This window comes from Colias philodice, chromosome 22 (assembly GCF_061535455.1).
Source record: "Colias philodice isolate Cphi_HAF_F1 chromosome 22, ilColPhil1 Martin Lab GWU primary, whole genome shotgun sequence".
In the NCBI taxonomy this organism is placed as follows: Eukaryota; Metazoa; Arthropoda; class Insecta; order Lepidoptera; family Pieridae; genus Colias; species Colias philodice.
In genome coordinates, this window is record NC_143107.1 from 1,743,692 (window position 1) to 1,764,228 (window position 20,537).

The following is a 20,537-nucleotide window of genomic DNA, read 5'->3' on the forward strand; positions in this document are numbered from 1 at the left end:
CCAATTCGACACCATCCCGCATCGAAAAAAAAAAGAATCACGTAAATCGGTTCAGAAACCTCGGAGTAATCGGTGTACATACATAAAAAAAAAACATACCGGCCGAATTGATAACCTCCTCCTTTTTTTTGAAGTCGGTTAATAAAATCAGTAAGAATAGTGTCTATCAACTTTCAGAAAATAATAACGTAAACGTCACAATTTCAAAATGTAAGGACGGATAGAACAAAAAAAATGTGGGGAAAGAAAAAGAAGGCATATATCGGCTATATTATAATTTATTTTAAAATAATGTTCATATTATGTAAATTAGGATCCGAGCTTTCAAAAGCTAGAGATGTAGAGAGTTTAATATGTTTTTCTTATATATATTTATTTTATTTTAGGAGATAAGTCATCAGAGATTAAAAAATAACCACACGATAAAAGTGATCTATGAAGATGCCGAAGGTCATTCAATTACTACAACATAATTATTGCGTTGTACACTCAAAGGAGTTTTTACTTCTAAAGCAGGTAACTATTCCAACAGTTCATAAAGACATGTATTGAATCCTTTGTGAATCTCACTAGGATGAGTTGGCATGTTAACACGGAAGTTTTTCAATATATGTAATTACGAAACTGTTAGTCATCAAAAAGGTATTTCAAGCCTCTCATCTAAGCAAATTTAAGAGAAAAACTTTAAGAAATTCAATATAAAATTTCAAATTATAATTAAAAATCTTAATGCGATGTAATTTTACGATAGCAACACGTATTTAAAATGTAGATAATATAATCGATAATATAATTCAGATAGATGTGTAATAAAACAGGACAAGATTCAAGAAAGAGCCTAGGCTGTTAATTTCTATGCTGTTAACCACAGACTAATAATAATATACTACGGCTGTTAACGAAACGCCTGTAGGCTGCGAATTATTGTGATCTAAAGCCCTTATGTCTATGTATAGAAATTGGAATAGGAATATTTTGTCTATGATGATGGGTCTTATGACCTAGTAGCTTTAAATATTATTATTTTCAGCTGTTTAAAAATAATAAAAAACTAATAAATAATCAGACAGACAAAGTTACACAATTCTAACACTTGTATCTAAAATTAAACATGTACCATACCATTTTAACCAACCACGGCCTGTCATACCAGTTTTCAATTACGTTGTTATTGATAACATTAATTTCGCGATAAAAAATGCAATCACAATATTATTTCGATCAAATATTGTTACTTGTTACTGTCTTGTTCATTTAATTTCTTTAGTACGGGGAAGGTCAGTAAGTATCCTTGCCCTAATTGCTTGCTGACGCTCGATTTATGCAGCGAATTATAAAAATAGGATATGATTTTATATTTTAACAATGCTTTTTGCATAAATTAAATGCACATGTAATATTCTTATATTATGTGTGGGTTGTACTAACTAATTTATTAGTGAGTAGATATATTTTTGCACGCCTCATAAGCGAAGCGTTGAGGTGGGTACTACTGTCACTTCGCGCAAAACATCTGATTTTTCAAACTTAAAATGTCTTTATGTATCATACATTGCACTTGTAAGATAATACATACACACACATATTAAGAAAAAAACACTATTTTTAACGTTCATGATATTTTTGATGTCATTTTTGTTATTTAAACTAGTTAAAAAACAGTTTAAAAAAGTTCTGTCTTGGACGTCCGTGTGTCTGTATGTGCGGATCCTTTTTCTTGTTAACACGATAGCGACCGAAATACTTTACTAATCGAGTCTTTTTTTTTCTCTTACGCTTGAGTATGCTCAGGAATAGAACCCTTTCATTTTTCAGGGTCTGATTCGATGTGGTTTAATTGTTATTAAATAAACAAAAATAATAATTAATAAATATTTATTAAAAAAAAATTATGAGGCGTGCACTTTTGGATTTTCCAAATTATTTAAGAATACCTTGTCTTTTTATTCAAGTAGATGTTTTAAATGAGGAAAGCTATATAAAATTATAATACAAGCATTTCCGCCCGCTTTGTCTAAAACCTAATAAATTATATATATTGAATTATCAAAACCTTTCTCAAGAACCACTCTATCTACTAAAAAAACCGCATCAAAATCCGTTGCGTATAGTTTTAAAGATTTCAGCATACGTAGGGACCACAGTAGGGACATAGGGATAAAGGGACAGAGAAAGCGACTTTGTTTTATACTACCTATGTAGTGATATAATTTATAAAGCCCCTATACGGTCCCTTTCTCCAAGAGCTCCGGGAATACATAAAAATATTTTACACAGCTTTCAAAAAAGTAGCTTAGTTATGAAAAATAATTGCCGCGGCGCGGCGCCCACGAATTTCCTTAAATAAAAGAGTAATAACTTTAACGGGTGACAATTAAAGTTTTTACTGTATTACGAATTGCTGTCCTCATTTAAATTACAAGTGTAATTGTCAATCAATTTGACACAACCATTGCAATTTGCACCATGCAAATAATAAGGCTAGTTAGACAGGTAACAAAAAAAGAGGTTTAATATTTCATGAAACCTTTTTTGAGAACATGATTATTTTGTTTTCGTTTTTTTATTTGTGAAAGTGATTTTAGGTGCATTGAGAGTAAAATTTCAAGGTCCCGGCAATACCGTCACGTCAAGCGACGATTTTGGTATCTTTGAATATTGCCAAAAAAGTTTCACTTCTGACACGTGTGCTCAGCACACACGACTTTTTTTTGTTTAGAAACATATATAATTTTTGTCTTAACTTTTACGAAATGATCAATAAAGTATTTTAATTAATACGTTTATAAGTTTAACTATTTTGAATAGCTTTGGCTCCACCAAAATATTTCTGTACTGCTGCTTTTCTGTAGAAAATAAAAACATAGATCTCGAAAAAAATTGAACTCGAGACGAAGGCTTGATAAGAATTAAATATTTATACAGTTTTTGAAGATGATAGATCACTGATCTTATCATTAGATACGCTGTGACGTTGCGATGTAAAGAATATTGGCAAATATTTGGTTACCAAGTAAATTTGTCGCGTCATAATAAATTACGTATTTTTTATAGATTTTAGTTTCATTTTTTCAAATACATTAAGGAAAAGATTTATCTATTTACATATTATTATATTAAAGATATTGTACATCCATACTAATATTATAAATGCGAAAGTAACTCTGTCTGTCTGTCTGTTACTCAATCACGCCTAAACTACTGAACCAATTTGCATGAAATTTGGTAGGGAGATATTTTGATACCCGAGAAAGGACATAGGCTACCTTTTATTGCGAAATATGTACCACGGGCGAAGCCGGGGCGGACCACTAGTAAGGTATAATTTTTTAAACACACTCGCGTATATATTAAGTTATATATTTAAGACGACTCTGTTTCAGTCACATTATGAATCATTGTTTGGAATATATACCTACTGGTCCGCCCTGAATGCACCCGTGGTACACATTACCTATAGAACTCAATAATCGGGTACATATTCAATCGATGTTGAAATCAGTAGTTCCTTAGATAATCGCGTTAAAACAAATAATGTCTTCCGATTTTTGAATTAAAAACAATTAATTAGTATTAAAAACACTAAGGCTTATGGGATTTGGGCTAAATTACAGCGGCATAAATCTTTTTGGCTCGTCTGGAGAAGTAAAAATTTACTTTGTCATTAACTTATGATACCAGCTGTAAATAATTTGTTTGCGAACATTAAACTTATATTATAATGTATTATTAACATGATTAACATTGTGTCTTTAATTAATCCTCTTTACATAAAGTTTGATAAATAGTTTAAATACACGACTTCAGATAGTGTTAGTTATTAAGTTTTCTGGTACTATTATCCATACTAATATTATAAATGCGAAAGTAACTCTGTCTGTCTGTCTGTTACTCAATCACGCCTAAACTACTGAACCAATTTTCATGAAATTTGGTATGGAGATATTTTGATACCCGAGAACGGACATAGGCTACTTTTTATCCCGGGAAAATGACGCAATCCCGGAAATCCCACGGGAACGGGAACTATGCGGGTTTTCTTTGACTGCGCGGGCGAAGCCGCGGGCGGAAAGCTAGTAGTTAATAAATATGACAATCTGCGGTACGAAAATAAATAAACATATTATCCTATGACGTGTCTCATTAAAGAATACTTTCTAACTATTTAACGTTATTTTTTAATTAGTTGAGCAAGTATTACTTAATCATAAGGGTGTTACTTATTCATTTATTTATTTATAAAAAAAATGAAATCCCTTCTCTTTAGCAATAATAAATTAATCTAATGTTCAAGCTACAATAACAAAATTTGAATAATAATTAAAATTGTCGCTTCGTATGCAAGAAGCCTACGTGCCTTCAAGGGCATTGCGTAAAATATCGGCCATAATATCGTAATGGTCGATGGCCTTTGACATACGAAAAAGGAAATCGTTTTGAAACGATTAATCAATGTGAAATTTCTTTTATATTGCCGAGGATTTTTGGTTTCCTGGTGAGTAAAATGCTTACTACACAGCTATGGATAATAATTTTTGAAAATGATGAGTTTCATTTTTATACTAGACGAGAGTCTTGCTTTTGTAAGATTTTAACTTTTAATAAAAATATTTAATTTTGGTATTATTTTTCATATTATATAATATAGCGGGTAGTTGGAAGATTCGTCACATTTATCAACACTCGCTCCCGAAACGTGGCTTTGTGGAAGGGAAGACTGCACTATACAAAAAATTAAACCAATTGCAGCTTTTTACAGCAACTATTGATTAGGTAAGGTAAAATTTACTTACCTATAAATATTATTTTGTTGTTCATAGTAACATAATCTGCAATACTACCAAGTATTCACTTACGACCCATCGTATTTTACTATCTACCCGCGGTATGAGTTTTTCAGTATTTACTACTTATGTTATCTTTATATATAAAAATGAATCGCAAAATGTGTTGGTAAGCGCATAACTCGAGAACGGCTGAACCGATTTCGATAATTCTTTTTTTATTATATTCCTTGAAGTACGAGGATGGTTCTTATGTAGAGAAAACGTAAACATGTACCACGGGCGAAGCCGGGGCGGACCGCTAGTCTTATATATAAAAATGAATCGCAAAATGTGTTGGTAAGCGCATAACTCGAGAACGGCTGAACCGATTTCGATAATTCTTTTTTTATTATATTCCTTGAAGAACGAGGATGGTTTTTATGTAGAGAAAACGTAAATATGTACCACGGGCGAAGCCGGGGCGGACCGCTAGTTTAGTATAATAATTTCTGCACAAAGACAAGACATAAAAAAATATAATTCACTAAAACAATATTTCCGACAGGCAATTCAAGTAACTTGCTCCAAACAAAAAGGTTAATCATCACTACATAGTATAAAACAAAGTCGATTTCCCTGTCCCTATGTCCCTATGTCCTTATGTCCCTATGTCCCTTTGTACGCTTAAATCTTTGAAACTACGCAACGGATTTTGATGCGGTTTTTTTTAATAGATAGAGTGATTCAAGAGGAAGGTTTATATGTATAATAACATCCATTAAATAGTGGAGAAGTACTGTTATTTTTGAGGTTTCTAAAGTGATGTCGTAAAAAATTAAATTTTTTCCGCTTACATTGCAAACGCAGGCTGAACCCTACGAGTTTTATCAAAATAATGTACTAAGTATTATACACATTGAAAAGGTCTATAGAAAAGTCCGCGATGGTATATGTCTATCTCTTATGGATAACCCACAATAACATTTTTTTGTCATTTACTTTTTACGAAAAATAATGGCTAATTTTCGATGCGATTTTAACCAATACAGCATTAATCCTTAACCAATTAAATACCTTGAATACATTGTTCGTTTAATATAGATCTATATGGCCCTTTACACCGTATGATTTAAGTGAATATTTTCGAAGATATTACAGATTTAAAAATTGTGGGACGTAGCGTTTGCGGCGGTACCGGCCGGCAGTGTTAGCAACCTGAAGTGAGCTGATTATCGTACCAGGGGCGTAAAATTATCGTACATTAGGCGTTTTTGGTTCGAAATTATCGTACTTTTTAGAATAAAGTCAATTATAAATAAATAAATCATATAAATTGTAATATTGATAAGTATGCAAGTTCTCTATAGTTAATCTTTGTTTAACTACCGCTGTCAAATCAACGCGAACGGGACAATGAAACCCAAACGTTTTACGTGCCTTAAGGCTTATACATGCGCTAATAACCTTGACCATACTTGACAGATCTCAAACCTCTCCCGCTGCACCTTCTTTTTTCCTCGCATTTTGTATTTAAAAAGATACCAATCAGTGAAACAAAAAATCCTCGTCAGGGACTGTTGTGTAACTGATAATTTATTAAACATGAAATTTTCAGAGCTCTAAGTCAGCAGGTTACGAAGTTTATAGAGTATTTGCGGAAAAATCGATGACCACGGCACATTTTTTTTCTAGAAATCTATTAACTTTGGAAAAAAGTCCTCGCGAGCAATTAAAGATCAAAGACCATCCTATTTTATATATTTTTTTCGGTATTGTGCTTTATGTTGTACCAGACTTTTTAGAGGTTGAACATAGTCGAAATTGCCGGGTAACGCCTTAATATTCATTATTCTCTTTGGTTTTACGCGTGGTACAGACTACAGACCTGAACCGATTCCATTTCCACTTTATGTTCAATAAACGCGCCAAGTTTAAAATTCAATCTGACAAAATTTCACTGTTCCCATGAAAGTTCGATATGAAACACGTCAAAATTTCATATTTGTATGGGTGAAATAATATAAATTCTCGAATTTTGCCTGATAGAAATTATCGTAAAATCAGCGTACGATAATAACATGCTATCGTACATCGTACGTAGGCACCAAATTATCGTGTTTGTACGATAATTATCGTACGGTTGGGAACGCTGCCGGCCGGCCGCCAGGCTATCTATACGAAGTCGGAGCGGGCCGCTATGTTTTTATACATATACAACGTTCACAGTTTTTCTGTAGTGTATTTAGTATCAGCATTGCACCCGTGCGAAGCCGGGGCGGGTCGCTAGTTTTAATATATTACGTGTTAAATAATCGTATTCTGCTTCCTACTAAAAAAATGAAATACCAAATGGATATCACAACTTGTCAGGATTTGAAATTTGAAATTTTAATGTCCGTTTCTTTCAATAAGTAGGGACTACTGTCTACTGTTTAAGTGAACGCAGGAAATTATGGAGAGGATAATAATAGGAATCGTATTTGAGGTACTTAATAATTTATTTTGTTAAAAAACATTGTTCACAAATAAATCGCGGGAAACGAAACGTGTATACGTATATAGTTGTTAAATCAACCATATGACACTAAGATATTATGACACCACACCACAACATAAAATTTCCTGTGACTTTTTACTACAAATTTTTCCTTTCAAAAATTAAACTAATTAATATGATATTAATATGACATGATAAGCGTGACATTCTGACAGCCGCTGACAGCTGTCACATGACATTTTTATTTATTTTGTATTAATTATCTGTTGTGATGCGCTCAGTAACACAAACACACCATGTTAAAACCTATCGAATTTATTTGAGCAATTTTATGCGTGCGCGCATGCTAACTTTTCTGTTATGAAATACATTTCCATGATTTATGTAATGTTCCGCTATGTACTAGTTAGTTTAAAAGGAGTGTAATGTTTTTATGGTTATACGTTAACTAGCTATGTCTTGCAGTTTTACCTGCATTGCTCTGCTTTTATTGATCTTAGCGTAATGTAGGTATAGCCTCCCTCGATAAATGAACTATCTAACAGTGAAAATCAGTGGCACGAATGGTTTTATTATCATTCGTGCCGAATACTGAGTTGGTCCCTTTTGTCAACGTGAAAATGCCCAGTACCTTCCCACATTATATGAATACATATTTTGATGATAATTACATATTGATGATAAATAATTTAATGTTTGTATTATATGTGTGTTGCTAAATGTTTATATTGTGTAAAATCTCATAGTACATACTATCTCGATGTGCTCTGGTGTATTTGTGTTATGTTGACAATAAACGTTTATTTATTTATTTAAATACTATTTCAAATCGGATCTTGAAATTAGCGCTTTCAAGCAAACAAACTCTTCATATTTATAATACTAGTATTTATAGACTAGTACTTTTAGATATTATAAAAAATAAGTATGTACCTAACTTACCTATGTTTTGCTATTGCAAAAGTTATCTAGCTATAAACTGCATAATTTATTATTAAGTGCACTAGATAGAAGAAATAGCTAAAGGATAAAATTTCAATATAAAATATGTTTCTTTATACATTATCACATTTTATTATAGGCTTCATTTTTATGAATTATTTATTTGGCCTTCTTGATAATTCTTTTAAGCTTATTGAAAAATTAATAGCTCATAATATGAAAACGATTTATAAACGCTACATAATATAATATCCATAATGGGCATATAGACTAGTAAATTCTTCAAAGCATTTATTATATTTATTTTATTTTTATAAGCATTTGTTTATTAAATGGTTCATATAAATAAGAAAGTTTTAAATAACTAGTTATACAGAGGTTAAGACTTCGCCTGAAGGCAAAAACCATTTCCAACATTACAGGAAATATAATCAAGCTGTCATCAAAGAAATGAATGAAGATAAAAAGATATTTTTATAATCCATGCTAATATTATAAAGCTGAAGAGTTTGTTTGTTTGAACGCACTCATCTCAGGAACTATCTACTGGTCCGATTTGAAAAATTCTTTCAGTGTTATGCCCATGTTAGTGCCCATTTATCGAGGAAGGCTATAGGGCATAGCTATAGGGCTATATATCACTACGCTAAGACAAACAGGAGCGGAGCCACGCGGGTGAAACCACGGGGCGCAGCTAGTCTATCATAAATGAAGGAAGATAATAATATATTTTTGTAATCTTCTTCTTCTTATATATAAAATTCTCGTGTCACAATGTTAGTGTGCATACTCCTCCGAAACGGGTGGACCGATTCTCATGAAATTTTCTGTGCATATAGGGTAAGTCTGAGAATCGGCCAACATCTATTTTTCATATGTACCACGGGCGAAGCCGGGGTGGACCGCTAGTATTTATATAAAATGCACATTTTTCCCATGTTGTTTAATTGGCTTGTTAAACACAGTTTGTAGACCACGTCATGTGTCACACATGCAATTAATAAGCCTAGAAAACGAGGCTTGACTTGTAAAATTGCTTTTACAAGTAATTATGTTACAAGCGTAACATAAAACTGAATTATTAATTCCTTCAATTGATCCCTATTCCGTACGCAATAAGGTATATATTATCGTATGTTGTTAGTATATTTTATGTGGTAAATCAGGTAGGTTTAGTTAAGGTTAATTGGCTGGATAAGTATTATGTGTGTGTTATAAATAATAAACGTTTCTAGCTCAAGAGATTAATATGCTCTGTACAAGGGTACGTCACAGATAAATAGGTAGTGCATTTAGATATATGACAATTTTATGATGAATTGTTGTGTGGAAATGGGTTAAATTACTTTAAATGTTGGTTATGTGAATAGAATTCTAAATAATTAATACATATGTGGAGATCACTACATAGTATAAAACAAAGTCGCTTTTTTTGTCCCTACGTCCCTTTGTATGCTTAAATCTTTAAAACTACGATAATAGATAGAGTGATTCGAGTGGAAGTTTTTAGTATATTATAATTTATTAGGTTTTAGACAAAGCGGGCGAAGCCGCGGGTGGTTAGCTAGTTTAGAATAAGCTAATTCTAGCTTGCTAGCTCCGTAGCAGTCAGCTTTGGGTTCTGAAGACAGACCCAACTTATCTAGATAACACGATGTTAAATGCTAATGCCAATACGATGGTCATATATTGCAAAAGAAGTTCTCATAAAATCTTACACCTGTGTATTTTGTTTTAAGTGCAATTTATAAACAATAAAATGGTGAAGGCGAAAGCGTTAACCGCCGTCGCCTTTCAATCTTCTTAATTTTCACAAAACTATTTTTCTTGAATAAAACCATTTTTTTATTTAGAAATTTGGCTTGATACGCTGCTCCGTATCTCGATATTATTTTTATTGTAATTATACTACTATATAAATTTATTAAGCAATTTATCTTTCTACAATCCGGCAATTGATAAACGTGTAATATTTCACGATATAGGTATCCAAATATATCGTAAACCTTGGAACCGATAGCTATCACTTCCTCGCCATCTCAAGTTCTTCCTGCAATGACTCGTTCATGTAACAGTCAAGTGTTTTATTTCGATATTTTGCGAGTCATTTAATATAATATTGTGAATGATTGTTTTTATCACATTACATGAGTAGTCTCAAAGTATATAATCTGAATTTGAAAATTGTGTTCATTCATAACGCATTCAAAAACATAGGTACATAATATATTAGTTTACTTATATTTCGATAAGCACCATATCTATATTTTGGTGACATATCAACTTTTATTTAAATAGCTGAACATAACAAGGGTGGTGTTATAATGCTCTCCTAACTGTATTTTTTCGTTATAATTATAATATCTAATGTGTAATCGCAAGAAGTAGGTACACAGTAGGTACAGTTAAATACCGTATTTACCTAAATAACCTTTATTCGTGAATTAACTTTCAATTTAGTTGTATTACTCCTGCCCTGCTTTATTATTTTTGTATTAATTCAAACGAAGCCAGGTTGAATAGCTAGTCATAATAACATGTTCCACAACTACCGTGACGAATTGATATTCAAGAGTGATTCAATAGAGAATAGGAAAAAACTATCAGATGGCCTCTTTTGAAGGCTAATTTGCGGAGCATTTTAATTTACTTCTCTTTTGTGGAATAAAATCGATACAGTTTTTAAATTGAAATAAGTAACTAATTTCTCGAAATATGTGCTAAAAAAGGTTCGATGAAGAAATCAAATTGTACACGCTAGTAATTCGCCTAGAAATATATCTAAAGAAATAAATTTACTCTAAAATAATAAATGTAATCTTATAAATCTGGTTTGTTTGTTGGGTTAAACGCGCTCATCTCAGGAACTACGGGCACAGATTAGAGAATAGTTACTTGCTACGGATCCGATTAGAAACTTATTTCCGTGTTAGATAGTCCATTTATTTAGGATCGCTATAGACGTAGGTATAACTTAATATGTGGCTAGAGGTATAGGCTATATTATAATATCATCACGTGATCATCACGCTAGGATCAAGCGCTCCCCTATAGTACCTAGTAAAAAAATAAATAAAAAAAGACGTGTGGCACTCGGGGACTGCCGCGGTAAAGCCATTGCATAGCATGCCTTCAAGCCACACCTACGAGCCGTCGGGGTAGGGAGCGTGAGGTTTTTTCGTTACGGAATTTCCCGATTCGGTCCCCGCCAATGACTCTATTATACTAGTAGACGCGGCATACGCCAACATCATTGCACTAAGCACAGCGTAATTAATACATACCTACTTACGAATGCATAATGCATTAGTAACCTGCACCTGATACAGTTGTTCTCTCTTTCACTCTCACGCACAATACATAATACAATATTTCTCACTCATGTATTTCGTAATAACAACTGCCGATTAAAATATAAAAAAAACGTCCAGCCACGACGCTGAATGGTGCGTGACTAAGTGAAACTCGGGCACATAGGGCGCGTTCCCACCGTGTCGTGACGACAGATAATCGTGTAGTTTTAAGTGTCGTGGCTTATATGTTTAAATGGAGGTGTTCACATTTAGAACGACACAATTTACTGTCGTCTACGACAGTTTTTGCAGTGACGACACTTTGTCGTGACAGTGGGAACGGCAAGCACGACAGTCGTAAAACGATAAAAAATCGTGGACGGCAACTCTATGACGTCCATTGAACTCAGGAGAGTAAACGCACTAGTAATCACCAAGCGAACGCAGAGGCGACTAGATTTGTAGCTTGCTGATGATGTGTAAACGACAAAGCGACTGCCAGGAAACGATAAAATGTCGTCGCGATCCAATGGGAACAGCTAGATACGACAGTCGCTAAACGATAAAAAATGTTGACGACAAACAATCGTTATAATGGGAACAGGTAAAGACGACAGTCGTCGAACGATAAATTAGTCGTTACGACATAGTGGGAACGCGCCCTTAGCTGAGTTTTTTCTTGCCAAAATAGAGAGCGGGTAACGTACCTATCTAGCTTTTTTATTTATCATAGGTCCCCGCGCTCAAGGCCCGCGATAGAAGCTATGCAATAGCTTAAAAATATTACTAGAATAGAATATACTTATGTTAATGTTTTATATTTTATTAACAGTTGTAATTAGAGTCATGATCTTCACGAGTTATTTTCTCGAATTACATTTAAGATTTTCCTGGTGCATTGTTTTACGTAATTTATTCTTATGTTTAAGATATTAATCGTTGATTCTATCTGTTTCGCATAATTTATGTTATTAACACGGTAAATAAAAAAATTCGTGTTAAATAAATCTTATGATGGGTATTGGTACCACATTATAACATCTAATCTCAAATCAGCCTCTCTACTACTTACAATGAACCAAAAACAAATCACGAAAATACAGTTAATTTCGCATTTATACAAATAAGCACAAATATCATGCAATAACTCTGTATAAGTTACGAAGTAACTATTCTCTAATCTGTGGTTACATAAGTAACTTTTTTACAAGACTATACATAAAACCGTAGTATATTATTATTAGTCTGTGCATAAAACATAATATCGACAAGTCGCCAAGAAATGTAACACGCTACTCTAAAATCTTCCGTTCGTGTTTCCAATAATTTATTGGAAATTTGTAATATATAGAGCGTGCAATATATACGGAAAGGTTGATCACACTTTCGCCTGCTATGATTATAGGTGTACCCTACACCTACTAGAACAATCTAGAACAATTTCTATTACGTAAGGGTTCTATGAAGTCTTAAAGCAGTATTTTTTCCAGTGTCGGAAAGTGATGGCGGTATCTCTGTCATTTGTCCACTATGTAATTAATAATAATATAATTATTTAAACATTCAGCTACTAAAAATAAGAAGTTGTAAAATATTTCATAATTTTGATTTTAAATAACCAGTGAAAAAGTTTGGAATTTTGTACAAAGGAGGTTATTTCCCATAAGTTATGAGTCGAAGTTATGAGTTCCAAAGCTAAAAATGTCTATAATATACTTATTAGAAAAAGCAATTTGTTAATTGGGTAAGTCAAAGCTTTGTATACCTATTCAAATAGAAAATTGAAAATAATTGTAGGTAGGTAGGTACGTTGGGATAAATCTAATCATAATGTTAACAAACATGAGTCCGTTGTGCAGCTTGAACGACATAGGTATCTATTCTAATATTCACATTGTCCATTTTTAGAATTTTATATAGGTATTACATACTTAAATAATGTTTAACTATAAATTATTTGGAATAGACTTGATGAAAAATAGTATCATAAGCCGTAATTACGCATTTAATGTGTCGTATTATCTTATATATAAAAATGAATCGCAAAATGTGTTGGTAAGCGCATAACTCGAGAACGGCTGAACCGATTTCGATAATTCTTTTTTTATTATATTCCTTGAAATACGAGGATGGTTTTTACGTAGAGAAAACGTAAATATGTACCACGGGCGAAGCCGGGGCGGACCGCTAGTACTAAATAAAAAATAATGAGACGATAATATGGAGACGATTTACAAATATCCAAATGTATCTGCTGAGATTAAAATATTTATATGATAGGTATATTTATGTAATACTTATTATGTAGGTAAAGGAAGTAAGTACATACCATGAATAAATCACTCTTATTTAATTTATATACACAACACAATAAAAATATCACCTTCCAATCATCAGAACTTTCACATTATGTTCTTAAAAACGAACATTTAAAATTCGAACGAGAAAAAAAAACAGCGCGCGTGCGTACAGATAATTCGCGCCAAATCAACTGTTTTTTTTTATTGACCTATTATTGGCAATGGCACCTTTTGCCAAGTTCGATTTTTTTTTTCAAGTTAGCAGTTATAAAATAAAGTGTCAATGAAGTCATAATTTAAATTTTATACTTGCAAATGTTAATTTTATGTCCACTTTTACAAACACGGTTTAATTGAGCGTAATTATTATGTCATTATTTTGCACAAATGTAATTTTGACTCGTTGGGATTATTAAAATAAATGTTATAATTATATTATGGTGCATATCACAGGTGCATATCTTAAAATTTCCAAGAAAACTGATTCGAGAGAGTTACTTTTTTCATCACATTTTTATTAGCTTCATGTGTTTAGCGTATTTGTTAGTCTTTTTTAACTATAATATGTCTAGATATTTCTAAATGTACCTAACGTTACACAAGATCTTTACGCGATCCGTATCGTTAATGTTCTTTGTTTAGTTTAATTATAAAATGAAAGAAAACATCACGATGAAAAGATTTTCTTATGCATGCATCAATAATTATTATAATCCAAAAATAAGAAGTACCTGTTATATTTGGTAAAATAAAAATATAGCATCTAAAATTAGGTAATGATGATGGATGGATGATACTCAAACGACGAATATTCTATTTTTAGTACCAAACAAAACAGTCAATGTACTCAAAACAACAAACGTCACTGCCTATACAGGGTGTCCCAAAAAGTAGTGATGAACAGAAGCTGGGAGTTAGAGGACCTAGAGGGCTATCCGAATCACCCCCATGTATGTTATACGATTTTTCGTATTTTCGGAGTTATGACATTTTTTTCAATTTTTCATGTATCGCTGAGTACGATGAGATTTTTATTTATGGTGACGTGAATTATTGCGCTAGATGCTTAATTTTTTTTTGTGTGCTAAGCTGAAAGATAGGCCAATTCAGTATGGTAACATTTACCATCGTTAGATCTTTGAATGGAATAAAAAAAAGAATTAAATACCAAGAAAGATAAAATTACCCAGTATGTTCACCACTTCAAGGGCCCGTAAAAAAATAAAATCACATAAAAAAAGTTTTCCGTTTGGCTTTTAAAAACTTGCTCTATCTATCAGGTAGCTACCCTGAAAATTTCATTTTATTATTCAGAAGGCTTCAATCGAAAAATTGAAATCTAAATGTGGTAAGTGCAAAAATTGAATTAACATGATGATTAATAAAAACAAATTAAAACCAATAACTAGGTGTTTAATTACCAGAAATTTTTAAAATGACCCCGCTGTTGCTCAATGCAAGTGCGACATCACCGTAAAAAGTTGTCTTTTAAATGTCTGAATGCCATTTTATCATTTTTAATGGTTTCTTTTGCTACTATGAATTTCAGGGTTATTTCGTCCAAATTGTGGCAGTCTCTCGTCTTTGTAGAAAAAAATCAATAGGGTTTATGTCCGGGGACCGTGGAAGCCAGGCTGAAGGGCAAAGATACCCTGAAAGATGCATTGGTCGTTGCAGCCTGCGCATGCGCCGGTGATGCCTGCCTTAAAGCCTGACCTCCACGGTCCCTCGACCTAAACCCCATTGATTTGTTTCAATGGGGATACTAAAAAGACCTCGGCTACTTGAGAGAATGCCACAATTTGGACGAAATAACCCGAAAATTCATAGTAGCAGATGAAACCATTAAAAATGTTAAAAGGGCATTCAGACATTTAAAAGACAACTTTTTACGGTGATGTCGCACTTGCATTGAGCAACAGCGGGGTCATTTTAAAAATTTCTGGTAATTAAACACCTAGTTATTGGTTTTAATTTGTTTTTATTAATCATCATGTTAATTCAATTTTTGCACTTACCACATTTAGATTTCAATTTTTCGATTGAAGCCTTCTGAATAATAAAATGAAATTTTCAGGGTAGCTACCTGATAGATAGAGCAAGTTTTTAAAAGCCAAACGGAAAACTTTTTTTATGTGATTTTATTTTTTTACGGGCCCTTGAAGTGGTGAACATACTGGGTAATTTTATCTTTCTTGGTATTTAATTCTTTTTTTTATTCCATTCAAAGATCTAACGATGGTAAATGTTACCATACTGAATTGGCCTATCTTTCAGCTTAGCACACAAAAAAAAATTAAGCATCTAGCGCAATAATTCACGTCACCATAAATAAAAATCTCATCGTACTCAGCGATACATGAAAAATTGAAAAAAATGTCATAACTCCGAAAATACGAAAAATCGTATAACATACATGGGGGTGATTCGGATAGCCCTCTAGGTCCTCTAGCTCCCAGCTTCCGTTCATCACTACTTTTTGGGACACCCTGTATATCGTGACTTGCTATATCAAAAACAATTACTTGTACAGACAGACCGAGACGAATTTGAAAGACAACTGCTAATAATTCGCTATGTAACCTTCACGGTATCTTCACGGTAAAATATGATGTTTTCTCGTGACAATACTATTTGGTAGTATACTAGCGCCATCTATTATTTATTTGCAGAAATATTATTTTTAAAATCTACTTCTTCTTTGTTTATGGCCACACCTAATAAAGGGACTTCGCCAATGTCTTTAATAATCTAAACAAACATTATTGCGCTGTCCGTTTAAAGTGGGTCAAAATTGAATCAAGGAGGCAGTAAGTAGTTATACACAAACAAGTTAACAATATTGCAAGTTCATTTCTTTTTAAATTTTTAGACTACTCAATTATTATGTTTCGTTTGTAACGGATACAATTTGATAGTAGGTATACTAGCGCCATCTATTATTATCAATTTTAAAATCAGAACACTTTCTGTGTTTGGCTTATTACGCGCATTGTTTTTTTTTTAGTATAGTCTAGAATTATTATAGTATTATCATGGACGTATAAAAAAAGACGGACACCGTATTACGAACAAACAACGTGAAGCCACCATAGTAAGCTAGCGATCGTGTAAAGACAATAAACACGCACACACTCTCACCATAGTAAGCTAGTCGGCCGCCATTACGTCGTGAACTACCGACTGATTAACTGCGTCACTGTTTCACAAAAAATATTTAAAATGCCGTCTTGTGTGGTTAAATGGTGCCGCAACAGTACAATTTTAAATAACAAAACACAAGGGATTACATTCCACAGGGAAGCAAGTTATTTCTTTTATGTTTTAATGACAAAATTATTACGGCAAAATTTATAGAAAAAAAAAATACAGCCGCCATTGTCATCAGGACAGCTGTTGCCATGGCAACATGGCACACACACATGGATGTTTCGCCGCCATTACTAGGCTTCACTCAATGTTTAGGCGATATACCGTCCGTCTTTTTTTATACGTCCATGAGTATTATATTATCTGTGGCTGTTAATGAATGTATTTGCAGATACACTTCTGATGAAATTGAAGATAATTGATTTTTCCTGCAAGATAATGTATTTATTTTACATTACTACGTATTGCGCCTGTAAGTCACGCTTTTTTAATTAGCATAATATATAACATAACATAAACAATGAATACCTATCATAATATTATTGTGTAGCGACGATATTCTAACAATAGAGAACCTGTAGCTCACGTATCTGCTTCAGGGGCAATAACACATTGCACAGCGGTTAGAGCAATTTCGACTGTTCTCTAAATAATTGTCCCTGCTTGCTCACAATTAAGGAGCTAATTAAGGGTGCAATTCCAATATTGCCCCTGTTGCAGGTATGTGAGTAGCCCGCATTAGGTTTAATAGTATGTCGCTTAATTTTTGTGGAAAATAGTAACGAAAGCTGAATAATCCGCGATGAAGTGAAATAAGAATGTTGAATTTTTATTTTTATAAGTTTAGGTAGTTTGAATAATGATACTGTGGATAAATTTAATTAGTTACCTACATTTACATAATATATTTACAAAAAGTTTGTAAAATCCAAAAGTGCACGACCCATAATGCTCATTCCTTCGCCGAAAAGGAGATTTTAGTTTTTCGTTGATTACTATTAAACGATACTTAATAGCATTAACATTTTCAATACCAATCTCCGCATAGTAGATCTACAGCTAATAATGCCGTTAAATTAATTAAGAGCCCATGTATAAAATTGCGCTGGACGAAAGTAGGTATTTAAACGTTTGAACGCGATCATCGTGTAGTGGTGTAGTCGAGTAGCGAAGGCTGTAGCGAGTGGAAACAGTATAGGACCTTATTATCTCGTAATCGTCTACTCTACCAATTCTAATTACCAGTTACCAGTATTAATCTTCATTAAATTATCCATAAAATGATGTGCAGATTAAGGATATTACGTGGTAATCCAATCGTGTAATTAATTAAGTAGTTGCGGAAGGCAAAACAAATTTTTCGATCGTAAAGCACTCTCTAATGCTTCGCATTATCAAAATAGGCGCTTGTTTTTCTAAAGATATTTCCTCGGCTGATATTTGGATCATGCTGACGCAAATTTATAATTTAATATTATATTTGATTAATTAATTATCTCAATGATATCTTAATCAACTGTCAAAATAAATACATTACGAAGATTGGTTTAAAATAAATAGTTTATCATAGCATTCATCGGGTGATTCTAAGATTATAATTTATAAAGGTAATGTTTGTTTTGAAATAAGAAAAACATTAAATTTCTAGAAAATTACATCATTAATAAGGAATTATTTATTTTTTATTCTAACTTTTCCTTTTCCGTGACATTATTGTTTGACTCCTTCTCGAAGAATCTACATATTATATATTTTTTGTTTTAGATCTTAATATTATCTGGATGAAATAATTAAAACTTACGTTAATTTTTAATAAAATTGAATTTAATCAATTATACCCTGTTTCATCATTGTAATCTCTCTATATGCATTAAGTTACTTTTATTTAATTTTACACTTACTAAACAGTAACTACTTACCTTTTGTTTCATTTTATTAAACAGTACCTATACAGACTGTGCCTATACAGTTATCACGAATTTATTTTTTAAATGCACTTGAAATGCACTGTTCCATGTGTCAAAGCAATTTCTAGAATGTCATTGACACGACCATTCGCACAGCACATGCATGTATTAGCATAAAATGCAATTAAACATTTACGCATGATTGCAATAAATTAACGATTAATTAATTAGTGCAAAAAACTGTAACAAAAAATACATCACTTCTGTCATCATGTATGAATTATGATGTTAGCTGTTCTATAACAATTTACATCATACAACCAGTAGGGAAACTTCATACAAAACGTTCGAAATGGCTCACGCACACAAGCAAGCGTGTTTACGAGAATCGTAAGGGTCTTCATGGTATTCTCACAGTATTACCATTGTGGTATTCTTATATCTGTCAATTGTGATAACTGATAATAGATACTAATACTTCGAACAGTATCAATTATTTTCCTTTAGTTTTTACTTTACATAACAAACCACGCTTAAAGTAATTAGCATTAATTAAATATAGCATGCTCGACATATTTTCTAGATCATTTTCATATAAATTACACATTAAAACACGGAAACTCGGAAGTGGCTTGAGGAAGGTTTCCTTTCCATAGTTGGATAATGGTTGTAAATGTTTATTAAGCTATTGCATAGCTTCTATCGCGGGCCTTGAGCGCGGGCACCGAATCCAGAAATTCCGTAACGAAAAAACCTCATGCTCCTCACTCCGACGGACACGGAGGTGTGGCTTGAAGGCATAGCATGCAATAGCTTTACCGCGGCAGTCCCCGAGTGCCACACGTCTTTATTTATCTTTTAAATAAGATCACGAAATCCCACTAATACTAACTCATGTTCATCAATATAAAGAGGAACGATTTGTTTTTTTTCTTTTTTATTATTATTTTTATTATTCAGCCATGGCTGTCCCACTGCTGGGCAAAGGCCTCTCTTCCCTTCGTCCATGTCTTCCTATTGTGAGCAATTTTAGCCCATTCCTTACAATGAGAGTCCAGTTCGTCGCGCCATCTGATTTTGGGCCTTCCACGCAGCCTTTTTCCATTGTCGGGGATCCACATAGTGGTGATTTTTGCCCACAACTCTTCGGACATCCGGCAAACATGTCCAGCCCAGTTCCATTTGAGCTCGGCAGCTTTATGGGCTACGTCGACAATCTGTGTTTTTGAGCGCAGCGTTCTATTTTGAATGCGATCAGAAAGCTTTACGCCCAAAATGCTGCGCTCCATTGATCTTTGGCAAACCCCAAGTGCGGACTTTTGGCGATCAGTCAATGACCAGGTCTGTGCACCGTAGGTGAGGATGGGCAAGATGCACATGTCCATGAGCCTTCGCTTTAGTGAAAGAGGCAAGTCTCCTTTCATCAGCTCTTTCATCGACCAAAAGCTTCTCCAAGCGTTTTCAATGCGTTTGGCAACTTCTTGATCCTGCCTGGCTTGAAAAGAAACTATTTGGCCGAGGTAAGTATACTCATCGACATATGCAACCGACCCACCCTCGACAACGATGGTGGTTTTGGTGCTGTTAGTCATAAGCTTTGTTTTGGTCATGTTCATCTGAAGTCCGACCCTGAGGCTTGCATCGCTCAGGTCTTCGAGCATCGTTTGTAGCTCAGAGGCTGT

At 33.2% G+C, this 20,537-nt stretch overlaps 1 protein-coding gene and 1 long non-coding RNA gene across 3 annotated transcripts in view; one reads left to right on the top strand and one right to left on the bottom strand.

The window, feature by feature from the left end:
• LOC149478303 (uncharacterized) overlaps positions 1-20,537 on the bottom strand; it is a 242,386-nt gene that overhangs the window by 26,923 nt on the left and 194,926 nt on the right. The gene's annotated exons all lie outside the window — the stretch shown is intronic.
• LOC149478305 (uncharacterized) overlaps positions 12,998-20,537 on the top strand; it is a 74,966-nt gene continuing 67,426 nt past the window's right edge. For both annotated transcript variants that reach the window (XM_089709535.1, XM_089709536.1), the window contains exon 1: positions 12,998-13,242. The gene's annotated coding sequence lies outside the window, so the exon portion shown is untranslated. The remainder of the gene's footprint in view (positions 13,243-20,537) is intronic.